Source organism: Lepisosteus platostomus, chromosome 18, assembly GCF_059453375.1.
Source record: "Lepisosteus platostomus isolate fLepPlt1 chromosome 18, fLepPlt1.hap1, whole genome shotgun sequence".
NCBI classification, from domain to species: domain Eukaryota; kingdom Metazoa; phylum Chordata; class Actinopteri; order Semionotiformes; family Lepisosteidae; genus Lepisosteus; species Lepisosteus platostomus.
In genome coordinates, this window is record NC_142628.1 from 12,352,568 (window position 1) to 12,370,637 (window position 18,070).

An 18,070-nucleotide genomic window follows, 5' to 3' on the forward strand; every position below is an offset into this window, starting at 1 on the left:
TGAATTACAGGGTTGTGAATAAATGTGACCCTATTGTTTTCTGGACTTATTATTTTGACAAATGTGACTTGCTCTGTGCCTCCTATTATGGTTAGTATTATTAGATTTTTTGAAACACGTTATCCAGTATCTAGCCTATTCTACTGTACAATGTTTTTTTGTTTCTATTTCATGCAAGGTATGAATAAATCTGCAGGGCTCTGTCTATGTACTGTAACACAAGAACCAACAGGAGGGACAGAAGTGGATTAAAGCACAGTGGGTTCTTGGGTGTCACATCTGTGTGCCATGTGTTTACTATTCTGCTCCAAGCACTATGCCACGCATTGGGACAATACTCATGATTAAGCCTCTTCAAGGCACAGTGAAAATATATGGATTAGGTCCCCTGAAGCACACTGCCCTTTATCTGAACCTCATACTAACAAATGGAATGAGGCGCCATTTCAAGGAAAGGCTGGAGGGGTAGAGCACCGCTACTTTAAAATTAAAGACTGAGCGGGAAGATTGTTTTATTCATAGGGTACCCGACTCCCTGCCACATCACCTCTACACCAAAGAACAGAAGGACAGCATTAACATAGTGGATCCAATGAATAACTGGGCAAACAGCTATAATGAAACTTGCTGCAGACTCATTTCTTTTACATATGACCAGTGCATCTACAAGCTTTTGAGTAAGGTGATGGTTCACAAGTTCAATTGCATATTTAAACCTTTTGTAAAACATCTTGAATGACTCATTTATTTCAATATATGTACATATCGCACATTGAAGTATAAAGTGGGCTAATTTCACATCTTTTTCTAACAATATCATGTCCTTTGGTCAGTGAACAAATACCTAGTACTGTATGTAGAACTGATTACTGTTCATCCAGAAATTGCTACATGCTCACAGTGCTTGCTCATGATTAATTGGTGGAATGGCAAATGTGTTAATCTCAACCCCGCTGAATGATGAACTGGACTAAATGGTTTAGCGCATTTACATATTATGTCATTACAGCTCAATATGGTTAGTAGGAACCCTTTTTCCCCACATTTTTTCCACTTTAATCTTTGAACACCACAGGAGTGTTCACACGAATCATAATTTAACACCAGAAGCTACTGAAGAGTTGTGCACTTTAACTATTCCAGGAATATGTCAAATAACAGTCCATAAATTATCACTTTGAATGCAGTATCAACGTCAGCAGGTGTAGCACCTTCCAAACAGCCAATTTGAAGAGGTATTCATTTATTTTTCAGGCATTGGAATTTTTTAAATTGGTTTGGAAAATTGAGAATATACAGTATAACATTTTCTTCTAAAATGCTACAATCCCCTCCCACCCCTGTTCCTGAAAAGAAACAAAGTATAAACCGTGCCTGTTCCCAGTGAAGAATCCACTGCATTCCAAAAATATCATGTGCCCAAACATTTATGACTATTTTGGTATTTCGATTCAAAGAACCAGAGGTATAAATCAACTGAGGGAATGAAGATGAGAAAAAAATCACATTAAATATCTCCTGTCAAGTAACAGATTGCAAACCTAATTAAAAATATATTTCTTTTTATATTAATATTTCAATATATTGAAATTCTTCAATTATGTTCATCATAAGATATGAGTCATACAAATACTGTTGCTGTTAAGTAGGAACAGACATTTAAAAATATTCAGGATCACAACAACAGTGACAATGATCAGATTCTGACTGAGCAATCTTTTAAATCTAAGCTTTGGAATAACTAACACATTAACATAAGGCACAATAATCCATAAAATGATATACAGGTTTCATATCTATATTAACGTAGTTCCTAGTCTTTATCAACCACCAAAACTTATTTTGAACATTTTATTTCAAGCATGTATACAAATATTCCAAGAAATAAACTATTTTTATACCTACCTGTCTTGATTTTTTTTTATTTGAAATGTGCTAATGGAAGTGATAATTTATTTTCTGCTGGCTTTAAACATCACTTGGTTGTTTTTTTTTTTAATGCCAGCACTGGGAATGTTAAGTCCAGAAACCCATTTACATTTTTCTAACCGATTGCTCTTTCTTACATGTTGAGCATGCCACTCAAGTGACATTAACATAAAATTACTATATATACACACATATAAAGTACATGAATATTCGCAAAGCACATAAGCAATAAGAATGTTTTCTCTTTCAGCACTTCGCTCCAGAATGCCTATCTATTATGCAAAACAGCAGCTTTGTGTCTTCCCAATGAGCACATCTCTGAAACAAGTACATAAATAAGACGTGCTGTTAACTTGGGAATAAACAAGGCAAATATTTACTTACAGTTGAATCAGATATGTAAAAAGCAGAACAGCCTGCAGAAAATAACTTTTTTCTGCCTTAAAGCAGAAAGGTGTGTGATGACTGCAGATTAAAATAAACTGCTTAAATCTGTGGTGTTGAGACATTTTCCATGCTGTTGAAACTTTCACAAACATTACATTATAAAAAAACTATAAAAAAATTAATGATGCCAACATATAGAACACGTCAATACATTTCAGTTTTGCTGTTCAGCTCTTCTGTTAATAATCTCATGACAAAGCAAAACATAATAAACCCAGTGTTATGTCCCCAGTATGGCTCAGGCTAGGCTATATGAGCCAGAGTTTAATGGACGGAAATACACGCACGACTATGTGTAGGATGACGGACAAAGTTAGAAAGTAAAAGGAACACAGGGGTAAGTAAACAAAAAAAACAACTATCTACACTCTTCTACAACCCAATTACCTGCTAAACCTGTCTCCCGAGAAAAGTTTGGCAGAGCCAAAGAAAAGTCTTCCGCAAGCTATCTTTCTACTCTACACTAAACTAAGATTTAACAGAAAATAAAAAAAAACACAGGTGCCACAACAATTCTCTTCCACTTCTCTTCAGACACCCTCTCAGGACGTCCCATACCAGCATTTAAAACCGGACCGCTCTCTCCAACCAGTCCAAAGAGAGACTTAATTTAGGGATGAATGGGAGGGGAGTAAAAAAAACAGAATGTAACACACCCAGATTCTGTGATATAAACATAATGGTACATGACGAAAGACGAAAAAACTATTAAGATTGGTATTTATTTATATTGGTAAGAACTTACCAATATGAATTCACATGGGAGGTAAAGTAATGATCACGATTTAGATTCTGGTACAGTGAGTAAACTTGCTAAGACTGCAGATTACAGTAAAACAGGATAAGCAAACACTATAGAAGGTGCAAAGTAAATTTCCAAACTTGGCAAACACCTGACCGATTACTTTAAATGCATATACAGTAGTTACTGAGTGCTGTTCCATGTAGACAGTAAAAACAATCAATACAAAATAGGAAACACTGATCTCAAAGAAGCTATTTATGAAACAGACTAAAATTTTGTGTTAGCTCATCATTTTCATTTCTATACAATGAAAAGGCAAACAGAATGTTGGGATACACCTTGACTGTCACCTGAAATAAGAAAGATACTGCTGTTTTGGAATCAGTCCAGATTCTGGCAATCAGGTCCTGTACATCATCACCCATAAAGCAATGACAGGGGCCCTGATTCAAGTATCCAAATCTTCAAAAGCACCGAGAAGGTCAACTCATCAAGCCTTTTCGGAATTTGCACTGAAGCACAAATGGAAAGGACAGGGAAGTGTATTTGAAACTGACAACAGCAGGCGCTGTATTGCACAGAGGGGTCTGGAAGTCTGGCGTTCCAAGAAACGCCAAGATGAAATCCTCAGTTCCGTTAGTGACTAGCAACTAACCAATCTAGCGGAATCCGAATGCCTTCCTCTCATTTGTAACCACTGGTAAGTCTGGAAAGGTAAGGATCAATACTGAATCTCAAGCTCCCTCATCTATTCCTCCCCTTCCCCCCCCCAATCACTGCATTTTTATTGACTAACCTTGACAGTGGATCTGACCATGACACTAGGACATTTCCACATTCCCCCATTAAGTCAGCCCAAATTAAAATCACCATCCGGTCAGACCTACTCACCCCTCTGCAGCCAGGCCCACGTACCCTCGTTGGAGGACGACTGAATGGCTCCCAGAGCAAGTGCCCAGTGAAAAACACACACCAGCAAAACCAGCACTGTATGTTGACAGCTCCTTCCAAACCCTCTCATAATTCCCAGAATTATAATACAGTTGTAATAATAATTGTTGCTCACTGAAAAATAATCACTAAAATGTGTTTGAAAAATTAGAATTTACTTTACTTTAATATTAAATGTACTTTTATCCGTACAGAGATAAAAGCGTGTAATTTCTCCAGAGTTATACCTCTGATAGCTGGTATGGACAGATATTTCTCAATTTTGTGTTTCAGGTAATGTACCCTACAGACCCAAGGACAGCTGCTATTAATTGCTTTGGAAAGATATTTAATTTGGAAGGTTTAAGGTTAAAATACCAAAGGGAAATTTTCAGAAAGCAGAAGTAACCTTGAATCTGCTGTGGATGTTACATCGTGAAGTGTTTGTTTATAGTATTTGTATTAGGCAATGTGATAGGTGAAAATTCAAATGAAGTTTTAAAATTTCCTTGACGGATAAATATGTATGAGACAGGTAAAACCCAGCCAGGTGATACTCCGTATCATGGGTCTGTGGTTATATGAGAAGGCCCTGGCTTTCTTCTCATGGTGAGTATGGGGAGTAACCAGCAGGAAGTTCGGGGTGCTAATGCTCTTCAGTGCTCCCCAGACTCAGGTCTCTCTCCACTATCACTTACACGACGTGCAAAATGATAGCCCTCAGAATCCTGAAGCAACATGTGATGTCATGAGGAAAGCATGCAAACTCCTTTTAAGCATGTACCATAAACCCATATTCAAGCAAGTGCTGTGATATGTACAAACTCAAATGCACACATTTACAGTATTTATCAGAAGCATCATTTGTTGATCCACTGGTGGTTGAGGACTTCCCAACACTCCACCTACTGTATGGTAAGACAATAAGGAAGGATGCAAATGAAGCAACCAGAATTGCACCCAAAGGACACGAGTGAAAACTAAGGGGGTGTGAATTTAAAGGTGAAATCAGAAGGCATGTTTTTACACAAAGGATTCAAGGAGTCTAGAACAAGCTGCACAGTCATGCTGATGAAGCTGATGAAGATGGAAAAGATTCTCAGATCATCTGGCACCTAACAACCAAATGAGCTGGATTGTCTGACACACTACATTTGCTAGGAGGCCATTCTTCTTATTTGAAAACAACTACCGTAAGTGTATGTAATGGTCTGTGGAAAATGTAGTCTACTGTAGATTTAAATGAAAAAAAAAAACATTTTTCTAATCAACCACAGGAAAAAAAAAAACATTAAAAAAACTTTTAAGTCTCACTTTGCACTCCCACACAGGCTAGAGGGTGGAGGGAGATGGCTCAACTCTGCAATTAAAAATAAATGAATGTCATTAATACTCTGGCATTGGAATTCTCTTTGCTTTAGTAAGAGTGACATAACATGTGCTGTGATCCATTCACTGTAAGAGAACTCTGTATGTTAGAGTGTAAATCTCCCCTACTGTTAACAGAACTAATGATAGGCTAAGTGCTGCATCTCACTCACCTACTTCAACCACCACTGAAACCCCCCTTTGCATTAATCCTCTTAAAGGAATATTCAGTGCAGAACACCGCTAACTTTGATCTTATTAACAAATTTCACATCAAAGTTAAAATTTTATACAGTTTCATGTGCCTTTACAAGTAATTAGGGATTACTGGCGGATGGATTTTAAAAATTAACACATCAGCTTACCAACTGCTGTTTTGTTCCAGAAAATGAGCAGGTACTGTTGTACATCTCAGGTTGGGATTTAAAGCAGTAAGTCACAGCATCTGTGCTCCTCTTTCTAGTCAACTTTGAGATGCATGCCATTAGATAAGCCATAGAGAAAACTCAAAATCTTAATCGTAGCAGCACACAGAAAAATTCATTCTATAACCCGTCTGGAACTCAGAACCACAGACTATATTGTGCCAATCCCCAGAACGCAATTCAGGAGGTCTTATTTCTTAAATAACATAAGAAAATATCCAAAATTAAAAATGATTTCAAATCCCTTATCTGGGAAAGAGTCCACTTGTGTTGAGTTAACGAATGCTGCAAAATAACAAAACGCTAAGGCAGCAAGGAAATCTACATTTGTAACAGCAGTCCTTGCTGTTTTATTAATAAACACGCTTGTCAGCTCTCACCTAAACAACCGTTTTATTTTCCTAGAGCTGCATTTGTCAAAGTATCCATTGAATACAGTGGGGCTATCCATTATTCATTTCCTTCTCAAGTGCAACTAATAGAATTTATTTTAAGTCACCTGTGCAGAAAGATGGAATAATTCTAAAAATCTGCGAGCGGCATAATCGCTCTGAGGATCAGAATGATGCAAGTGAGGCTTCAATGACAGCCAATCAATACTACTGTGATACAAATCAAAATTAATGAGCTGGAAGCAGAGTTCTACTAATGACCACAAGAATGGCTATCAGAATCTAACATGTCAGTGAAGGCTTAGACACAATCATTAATGCTACAGTAAAGGAGGGTTAACAGTAGCTGGTTGCTCTACCATTTATTCATGCTCACCTATGTCCCCTGAGTGCTACAAAGCAGACGCTGACTAGAATATCTACGTTGAGCCTTGAAGACTCAGAAAGGAACAAACTTCAGTTTCTGTTTTCTGATCAGTGGGTAATCCAGGAAAAAAAATAATAAAGTTAATAAATGCATAATGTACTGCACAGATAATTCTCTGGACGAAATACCGAATTAGAGAAGCATCATTTTGAAACCTAAAAAGCATACATAGCTTCTAAGCAATTAATATTAAAAGACTGTATATGCTAATATGAAATATGAATCCAATTGCAGTGTATATGTGAGCAAAGTACTTCGGAGACTTTCCAAAGAAATGTAAACTAATGTGTCTTTTAATAAGCATGACCTTTGATGTTGATTTTAATTTTGCCCCAGCAAAACTCAATGTGTTCTTCTTTGTGAGCCATTTAGTTTTCTGCCATCAATATCAGATTTTCATAGTTTGTAAAGAGAGTGGGATAAGATGTTTGTACATTCTTGCAGTTTCTTATATCAGTTAATAAAGAGAGCCACAGTCACACATCTCTGTAAGAAGGTGATATAATGACCTGGTAAGAATTTTACCAGGTTCAAATCCTGGTTGACACAATGTTTCATTATATGTGAACCTGTTTAAACCTTTGGTGATATACTATTGTTTAAACCCCAGCCCTAACCAATATACCAAAAAACCAGCTTGGATGGAAACATGAACCATGATAATTAAATTGTATGGTGAGGGCTATCGCGAATATCTATGTGTGAAGAAGTCATGAGAAAACAGTGTGATTATGGTGATTGTTCACATATATTTATTGATGTACTGTATGTGGTACCAAGTAATATTCCTTTGTCTTCTCTGAAAATCCAATAAACCAACTGAACATAAGAAGATATTGTGATAATGTTACCTGGGTATACAAAGACAGCTCAGTCTTTGATCTCCCTTGTTGAGGAGGTAAGAAAGTCTGTACAATATACGCTTTTTAGTCTGTCAAACAAATTGCTTATTATCAGGGGACCAGAGAGAGACCAGCCTGGCTTACATTGGTTAAATGCAGAAACCTGGAAGGAAGGACTCAGAGGTCTCAAAATTCTAGGTTTACCATTAATTTGGACCATTAGAGAATGACAAAGAAATAAAAAACTTGGAGAAGGGTTTACAAATTTATATATGTGGGAATATAGTAATTGTATTCTTTAAACACAATATGTGTTTCCTGTATAGAATATTTAATACCAGCAATTGCTTACTGATGTCTGTTTCAGAAAATGATCCTTCTTGTACAGTACATCCTAATGATATGAAGTAATTTTACAGTTTACTGTAACTGTACTGGAAACAAGGCATGAGATATAGAATGCATCTCTCTAAGTTAGTCCTTTTCAAAAGATCAAAGTCCTGTAGAGAAAATAAATACTTATTTCTTGGGGTTTAATCAGGGACAGTGAAATATAGGAAAGGGTCTGTACAAATGTGACAAAATCTATTTTAAAAGAGAAAGCAGAACAAACCACATCATAAGCAAAACACATGACCTTGTATTATCATAATTATCCTCATTTAATTACCATAATTAAAAAATAAAAACTCTTGAATCAGCGCAGTTACTACTTATTAATAAAAAAAATCAATCTACAATCTCTCTACAATGTTAAAACCTGGAACAAACTACAGAACAGGAAACAAAAATAACAGAGCATCATTAGCAAATGTAATCAATGTTTTCAAAACCACTTTAGGAACAGTAAGATAAACAAGAAGAGGCAATTGGCCTCATCTTGTTCTTTCAGGCTTCTAGAAGCTTATTGATCCAAGAAGCTCATCAAAACACTTCAGCAAAGAGCCTAGTGACTCACAAACCACATGGTGTGCCACTTTGCTCCATGTATTCACAAATCGGCATAAAACAAGTGCATTCTAATTAAGCTGTCGAGTTTAAATTTACTCAGTTCCCTTTTCAGGTCTCATTGATGTTTCATAGTTCCTACTAGAAACTGAAAACATATTTGGAGGTTTTTACTTTGCTACAATGAAGCTATTACTACAACAACAAATAATAATAAAGCTTTTTAACTTTGAACAGCTTCTAACTTTCATCATTTATAGCACCCAAGCTGAGAACACAGTTCAAATGTCTGTTGTCTCGTTGAGATGCTTTTCACACAATGTCAACACTTTACATTGTACTGTATATGCATCTCCTCTCTACAGTATATATCCTATTTATCCCTATCGCCAACAGCTACAAAACATTGGCTTCTCTCATAATTCATCTGACAGCGCTAAATATGAGTAATATCAGTTATAATTCACGGCTGGCTTAAGAAATCACCAAACAGAGGTGGAAGAGAAGATGACATAAGGTATTAATCACGTATAGCCCTGCTATAATATATAGCTTTACAGACATGGTGAGGATAGGGTATGATTAAATGAACTTTTTAAAAATGTTATTGCTCATTATGGGTTTACAAAGACAGACAGAAAAATAAGCACATTGAGCCAATCAACCAATCCTGTAGCATCCTGGAGAAACCCGGGGTTAAAATTATGAGCCTGAATTTTCTATTCATAATGCTGTATATACAAATCTATCTGTTCCTTTCCAGAACAAAAGTACAAAGCTAAAAATGTTTCTTTTCAAGGCTTAAATGAGAGGGCTGGTAACTTAAATCTACCTTTCTAAAAAAATGTTTGACAAAATTGCACCTCAGAAGTAATGATCTTTTCATATCTGGCCTGGAGTGCCTTTACTTCACTCCCTGGAGGGAAAAAAAAAGCATTTGCAACAGATCAGCTCTGGTGAACCAAATGGTTCCCTCTCAGTCCCCCGTTTTTTATTGATATAGACTGCATACAAATCAGTCTAATTACACAGGCTAATGAGCAGCACGGCATAGAACAATCATTTTTAATTCCTCGACCTCTCAGCAGTAAATAAAACAGGGCATTTAAACCATACAAAACAGTGTTTTAAGTGGACAGAAGATACACTCCATAGAGGTAGTTAGAAAAAAAAAACAGTATTAGCTGATTTTCTTTTCCTCACACTGAATACAACCCTGATGCTTCTACTTCAACCCCAAGCTCCTAAATATTCTGTACACTACATTTGAATCCATTTTAAAGCAATGATTTCTACCCCGTTCTTCACATTATCCTTTAAATCCCTAGCTCCCAAAAATGCCATTCACAACCCATGATTCCATTATAAAGTAGGAGTTGCTAACGAGTTTTAAACAAGTCTTATAAGAATGGAAAAGTCTACGAATTAGAAGAAACAACACATTTTATCTGGAAAAAAGATGGAAATTTAAAAAAAGAATAACTCAGTAGTAGGTAGCCTAATCAATAGTGTAAAACGGATCTCAAGGGCACCATCAAAAGCCATATTCATACCAGTACAATGCAAATGTAAGAAACAGGCTTCTAGCATTAACAGCAAGACTGTTAAGGTTTACAGCTGAGATGTTGCTTTATTCTATTTAATTAAACGTCTCCACATTAGGCATGTTAACTTTCATATGCCGTTTTTTTGCTACCAGGTAAATATTGAAAATTATACTTGCATTTCTAATTTACAGTATGTGGATTCAGAAAAGATGAGGCTTGCTTAATTAAATCATAGGAGTATATCACACAAGCAACAGCAGTACTTGAAACAAACAGTGCATGTGACATGATCTATTTAGATTTTCAGAAGGCTTTTGAGAAAGTTCCTGGTGAAAGATTAACTCTTGGGTTGCAGGTAGTAGGCACTGAAGCAAATGTTTGGATGGAAAACCAGTTAAATGGACGGAAAACAGAGAATACAGTTAAGGGGTGAGTTCTCCAATTAGGGTGATGTAATTAGGGGAGCACCACAGGGATTTATTCAAGGAACATGCTTGATAAATAACATTTAATTTAACATTTAACAAGTACAGAGAGTTACATGAAATCAGAGCTTGTAGAATCTGTAGGTACTGTATCTGCATTAACACGTAATGTTCGTCTTCTCTAGTCAAGTATTTCTCAATATTTTTTGTAATCCCTAAGGTCCTCCTCCTTTGAGAACAGCTTAGGATACTGTAAATCCACAATGATTCACAGCAAGAATACAATTTAATTGTTTATTTTATTTATGTCTATGGGACCAGTCAGTATTGCTTCTAGAACTAGAATATTTTGTACAATTTCAGTCAAGTTACTAAAAAGATATTACTGTTCTGCAATCAGTCAGAATCAGAAGAACGGCCAGGTATATTGCTGGTCTCAAAGGAAATCCTACTCTAAATGGCTTAGGGAACTGAATCTTCTTCCACCTTGAGCAAAAAAAAGAATATGATTGAAATATTAAATTATTAATATCATAAATTTATATTATGTAGAATTTTAATTGTGTAGAAATATTCTCAAAGGCATGGCAGAATAAGATGCAACTTATTCAACAGTTGGATTTCTGCCTCTACATAGTGTTTCCTGTATACAACTAGAGTACTGTTGCAGGACTTTTAAATCACAATATAAAAAATATCCATAGATCTAAGCCATTTTTGATACCGTTCCTATGTGACCTCTGTTGTATTATCGTCAAAATTTTGTGGTGGCCCTTCAAGGACTTGATAGCACCTCCTACCTTGACTTCTAAACTCCTTTTAACTGCAAGCAGTATCTTTGGGATCAGCATCTTGTAAGAAAAATATAATCAATCACTAAATTTAACTGCTTAATTTGAAAAAAGCCCAAGCCTTTGCACTGTACTACACACAAACGCAATATATAAAATGTGGGCATAAGATGTTCCTTTGGTTTCTGGGCCTTTTCTGTATAGACTACACAAAGTTACAGTCAGTGTGCTGTCCTTCTTGTAACTAAAGACAAAAGCAGACAAGGCTGTGCACAATCTCCAAGCAGAGATTAATATCTAAAATTACTGGAGCCCCTTGGTGGAGGCTGTACCACACTCTCCACTTGTACAGTACTACTGAGTTTCTCCAGGTGCTGTTCAATCGTGAGGGTTAGGTTTGCTCCTGCAAGACTGCGCTTCCACTCAGGAAGAGGCTGCACAGAACAACTGCTTGTATTTGCATATATTTAAATTCCTTGTAACCACTCCAGGTGCCTGGAGGTCTGGAAGCTACAGTACCTCTCCCTTTATCACGGTGTCTAAGTGATGTCATAATGTATCATGAACACACTCCAGCATGAGCTCTGAAAATAGATGGCATGTATGATTTCTAATTAAATAGATTAATTAGAATAAATTTACATAATAATGGTAATTACAGATAGGCTTGGACAAAGAAGGATCAACTTATCATGCATCCCATTCCACAACAAAACAAAGTTTCACCCATGTGATTTATTAAAAAATAATATAGACATGTAATGCCCTTATTTTGAAGTACGTGTAGCTAAATAGCTAGCAGGCTACCTAAATCTTTCCCAGCTGGGCAGGTTGAACTCAGTCATCACCTGGAAATGAATGATCTCAGACTTGGTGAACCATCGCAACCTAACACAAGTGAATGTGAAACATCCCCTTGCTGCTTATCTATACCAGGCACAGATACAAAAGAAAAACTGAGATTGCCTTGCTATATTTGATTTACTCGGTGAACACAGCAATGCTTGGAACCTGAAGGCTAGAATCCCCTCTCTCCAAGTGACACAAGAAAGGTGTCACTTTCCCTAATTGACTTTTACTCAGTACTTTTACTCACACTTACTCAGTACAGGTAGGTACAGTGTAACGTTCTGCTTAGTGAACACCAGGCTCCTCATAGGTTGTAAGGACAGCCATGACCGGTTCTGTGTTTTCAGTAGGAGAAAGAAAAACAAAGAAAACTTGAAGAAAGTTGTCATAAACACAGCAATAACTCCAGCTCAAGTTTAAGATAAAAACCAAAAATAACAGGAGGCTGTGGTGGCAATAAGTACTCTTAAGTACTCTTGCTCTTTTTCAATGACACAGATAGTTCATTTCACTCACTTTAAAATTAGTACATGATCTTACTTAAGTAATGCCATCCAACTGCACTAAACTGTCAAAAACTGAATGTACATTACAGAAAGAAATTGCCCTGAGGATATAGATGGATCTGATGAAGAGTCAGCTTGTGAAATCTCCAGAGAAATGAAGGCCATCCACAATGACTCAGATTGGATAGTTAAGTATGTTTCTGAGTCCCGGTGTAATTTGTGCGCATCAAAGGGAAACATCAATGTGGATACTCATGATTTTGCCTTTTATCAGCTGATCTGTATCCATAAAATTGGATCAAATCTGGCCTTTTATGTCCCTTCCAACTATACCACCTCTAATTGGGAAATGTGACATACGTCTAAAGGTGAAGCCAAGGTTCAGGGAGCCCACAAAGCATTGCATTCTCTTTAATCATCTCACCAGACAAGAAAGATTTGATTAATATCTCAAGATTACAAATATAAAAAACAAATTCCTTTGGCCAAAACTTTCACTCGAGAAAAAGCTTGAATCAATATTTTATCCATTTTGCTGTTAGCATTTTTCCCCACTCTCAGGTTAAGCTTCAGCTCACCAAGGACTTCGCAGTTACTGCAATATGATTTAACTAATGTTGCTGGTTCTCCAAATTTATCACAAATAGCTGGATGCTGTTTTGATTTTCAGATTTTGTTGAATTCTGAAAATACATTTAAGTCACATCTTTAAATGTCCAGCTTCTTTAGCATAATATTGAAAAAACTGACACTAGTTTTATGAAAAAATTACAGGAGATAATAGAATTAGACAAGAGCAATACTATTTTGCTTTTAATCAAATACTTTTTATCACTGCTCTTATTTGCATGCAAGTTTCAAATTACTCAGATTGAAAACTCAAATTTTTACAACAAGCTGCAATAATCTGTCAAATGAAACAAAAAGTAAGACCAGCATATCAGCAAAACCTAAACATCCGAGACTTTGCAGCATCAAGGTATATTTTCTTGAATGGCTTCAAATGTCTATTTGACATTCAAATGTCTACAGGGCTATTCTCAAAACTATATATGAGCAATCTGCCAAGCATGAAACAAATATGGACATTTCTGGCTGCCTGACAGCCAGATATTGTCAATCATTTTAGGCAGGACACTTTACTTTCACCTGGGTCAGTTTTGTGCAGGGAAGGATCAGATACACATTTTTAAATTGTGCAATTATCTTAAAGCTAACTGAACACATTTGGCAGGTTTATACTGGATTAATTGGGAGCTAGAGAAACTCTCTATATATAAAACTCTAGAATATATATTATATTAAATATATAAAATTCAACAAGAAATTCAGCTTTGTTTAAGTTAATACAACCTTAATTACCTGCCAGGCTTTCAGACTTACAGGACTGGACTGAAGCACATACTGTACTGTATGTAGATACAAGAATATGCCAGCTTTTTAATTGACTCAGTCATCATGACTGTTTGCCTGAAAATATATAGATACGAGATGCTCAAGTTATAGATAAGTTTAATTTAAATTCTTTTTTAAAGTTGTTTTACTCATAAATTTATTCATTTTAATCTTTAAATGCAACAGAAAGTAGCTCACTTAACAATGCAGAGCCATAAAGTCCATGTCATTAAAAACTCCAAAATGCTACCATACTGTAACACCACAACATACAGTTTTCACAGCCTGATTTTATTGAACTTCACTGGTACAGAATATGTCTTATAAGAACCATATTGTTCATTACACTTGCAGCGTATTGTTAATGTGTTTCTAAATGCATTTGGAATAATTTTGTCAAACTTAAATCCTCTTTCAAACTCAAACTATTTGAGCTGATCTTCAAAGAACAGACAAAACTACTTTTGCTATTTGTTCTGACAATATTAAGCCTGATTACTATTTGTTCCATCATTAGGATACATCAAACTGTCTCTGATTAGGTTTTAATTGCTGTGCTGTCTTTTTAAAGTCCTTTCAAAATGCACGAGTGATCCTCAGACTGAACACCAAATAAAAATTCAATGAGGCCGCTCAGTTAAAAATCAATTCATTTTCAGATAAATAATGGGATTAGTGCTGTAAATTGCCTCGCAGATTTCTAACTTTGCTAATTGAAAGGAAAGAGCCACTCCATCTTGGACGATAAAATAAATAAGACTGCAATATGTTGCTGGTCAGTAGCTATGTTTTATATCTTGTATGAAATCTTGCAGATATACAGTAGATCAGTGCCAAAATAAAAAGGAAGCTTCTGTACTTTTACAGAAAGATAAAGTAGCCAGATAGTACAGGGCTAAGTGCACTTCAGTGTGTCAGCCTATTGCATGACTCTACCTGGAGGCAGGTTACAGGAAAAGCTTTAATGTCAGAAGATAGCATTCTCATAATCTTTCAATGCAAACAAGGTAAATGGATGGCACATTTTGAAGTATGTAATGACTGCAGCTCTCAGTACTGACAGCAGTGGTTAGGATGAAAACAAACACCGCTGGTACTTTATCATTCAGAAAAGGCACTAGGAAACCCTAAGACAGCTAAAGGATGAACAACAGTTCTATTATAATAAACCAAATGGGAGTGGAAAACAGGATTTAAAGGAAAAGATCTGTAGCCATCTGTCACTAGTGACAATTACTGTATCTGTCACTATCTGCTCCAAACTTCCTGATGCTTCTGATTCATGCAAGCATTTTCTGCTCTTTCCTGAAAGTGGACAGAGAGTGGGAAAGGACCAGGTAATAATATAGGTATAAGGTATAAAAATTATTATTATTAATGTGGAAAGCACCCTGACAGGCCAACTGTGAAACTAGGATGTTTTGGTAAGAGTCAAAGTTTTCAAACTGATTGTTTCTGATAAAGTGTTTTTGTGTTTAGCTGCTCAGCTGTTATTAGGGAAAGACATCTATTTAGAAGCTCAAGGATGAGCTTAGGTTTTGAACATCAATATTGTTTTCCTTCTCCCTTTTAAAAATACACTGTTTGTTTTATTATTAGCTATTGCATCTGTCTGTCTGTTTTCCCTGTGATCATCATATGAAAAGATCTTAAGTATTAATACACCTTACACCTGGGCTTGCCATATTACCCTAAAACAGTAAATACTTTTTGCTATTTTGGAAAAAACACTCAAATTTAGAGGGCTTAAGTCAGGGCTTAAATCAGAATGTGGGAATCGATAAAACCTTGGTCAATTTACTTCTACCGGCCCAAACAGTGATCACTTGAAACTATACATGAGATGTACAGTGAGTACAACCATTGTCTCCCAAAGCTGTAGTGGGCATCTGCTCCCCTAAGGTTTTCTAATGAGAATTTAAGGTAAAAAGTGACTTCAGTGAAAGCAGGTGATTATTATCTAGTCCCACAACTGCCTGAACTGCCGGAGGAGACCTATACACTCCCTCTCTTTCTAGGGCCAAGATAAAATGAAGATATTGCAACCCACGTAGAGTGAAGACCCCAAGTATTTCATTTCCAGAAAAGGAGGAAGACTCTGAACCACAGAAATCTGCCATATGTGTAAAACTGGGAAGAGTTCCTTTTTATTTCACTTAAGAAAATGGATATCACCATAGAAAATATGAATATAAACTACCACACCCAGGCAGGTATACAGTATATAACCAGATTTTGAGGAAAAGTTAATAAAATGCGAAGAAGAGCTCATTATCATTGTTGCCGGGCAGCAGCAAACTTACCATCTAGCAATATCTGTGTGGGGGAAGATAATAAAAAGAGAATGCCAGAAAGGCTAGTCTTCACATGTTGCCTTGACATGAAAAAAAGCTTGTCATTATAGATTTGTCTCCTGGTAGTAACTCATGGAAAGAAAAAAGGATAGAGGCTGAGCAATTAATAGAAAGCAATTTCCCCACATTGTCAACTATACCTTAATGATCAACTACAGAGAGGAAAGTCTGTGTTAGAATGGACTAAAATTTCAGAGGTGCATGTCATGCTTTGTTCAGAAATGCTATCAGATGGCCATCGAAATTCACCTGCTTCCTTGAACAGCACATGATCCACTAATGATCGAAACAGCACTGTATACTTAGGGAAATAAAGCATGACATCACCACAATAAAATGGATGCTCTCCATGAAGACAAGAGGCACCAACGGCTTGTGCAAACTAGCTTTTCCTTTTTTTCCTTGTACAAATTGGGACACATTCTTGGTAGCAGACTATAACAGATGGTTGCTCAAAATTCCACAAAAAAGGTACACTGTTGACATAAATGTGCAATTTATGTAATTATGCTGTAGGTTTGGTATGTCTAACTCTAATTTCAGGACAAGCATCTATCTGATAATGGGTAGATGAAGCTTTGTAACTACACAATTTTACATTCCCTACAAATTTCCTTCCTGTTTTAAATCAGATATATCTAATACATTATGAAAACATGCAGAGCACTTCAATTACTGTGCTTCAGTAGCAATGCAAGCACTGCTGTTGGAAGATTACAGCTGTTAAAACATGTTTTGTCTCCATAGTTCTTACATTTTCTTATGGAATGAAGAATTAAGAAATAATTACTCTAATGGTACACAAAAGCATTTTAATAGTACAAGTTGATGCATGAGTAATTTTAAAACCAAATGACTCTTCTGAAGACTATTTTTAATGTTCAAAGTTACTTCATACAGTACAATGACCAAGTTTGTTTTAGATAAGATCCCTTTCCACTACAAATAAACAGATTCATAATCTTAATTGTAAAAAATCACTGAATATTCTTGTGTCCGTGTATTAATTTTATTTACTACTTTTGGGAAAACCTACTGTATAAGCAAATTGTAATCTGCTAGTATTTAATTATTCTTTTCTTTGAATCCTCAGATACCCTCAAGTGATGTAGTACTTAACTTCCTTTCCAGTTCAGCTCTGAAGAAATGCAGATCCCATCAAGTGGTTTCTCCTTTTTGATGGATGATTCTGTACAGTAAACACCACCAGGAGCACTGCCTAAGCAATCACTGTGGATTACCAAAAACGGCACAAAAGATGTGAAGCACAGAGGGAAATCTTTTGAAAGATGTACACTAGCAGCAGATAACTGTGTCTCTGTAGCAATGATTGTCTATAATATTATGGGTGAATTGGGTATATACAGGCAATAAACAAGTAATTTAGAAATCACTCTTCTTTTGATACACCACAGAGGAGAAACTCATGTGGAATCATTAACGTTGCTGTTGTACATTAACAAGCAGTGTTCCACTAGGATAACAATGGAAATTAAACTTGGTAAGGGAGCACCTTTGAAGTGATATCCTTAAACAAATAAGAAAAGACCCGCTGATCCTTGTTGAATCAAAACGGAACACTTTCAAAGCATCCATTCACTAGCAGTTCTTGCACAGCTGCAAAATAGGAGCACTAAACATGAAACTAAACCTGTGCATTTCAGACAACAGTTCATTGAATGGTCATAATAATAACATCAAGACATATGATTACCACTGAGCATTATAATTTATTGAACACTTTTCAATA

General features: G+C 36.1%; 1 protein-coding gene across 14 annotated transcripts in view; it reads right to left on the reverse strand.

Moving 5' to 3' along the window:
* The window catches only part of large2 (LARGE xylosyl- and glucuronyltransferase 2), a 271,183-nt gene that overhangs the window by 91,157 nt on the left and 161,956 nt on the right, over positions 1–18,070 (reverse strand). For 2 of the 14 annotated variants that reach the window (XM_088612015.1, XM_088612003.1), the window contains exon 3: positions 12,319–12,400. The exons of the other annotated variants lie outside the window; for them this stretch is intronic. The gene's annotated coding sequence lies outside the window, so the exon portion shown is untranslated. The remainder of the gene's footprint in view (positions 1–12,318; positions 12,401–18,070) is intronic. 14 annotated transcript variants of the gene reach the window in all.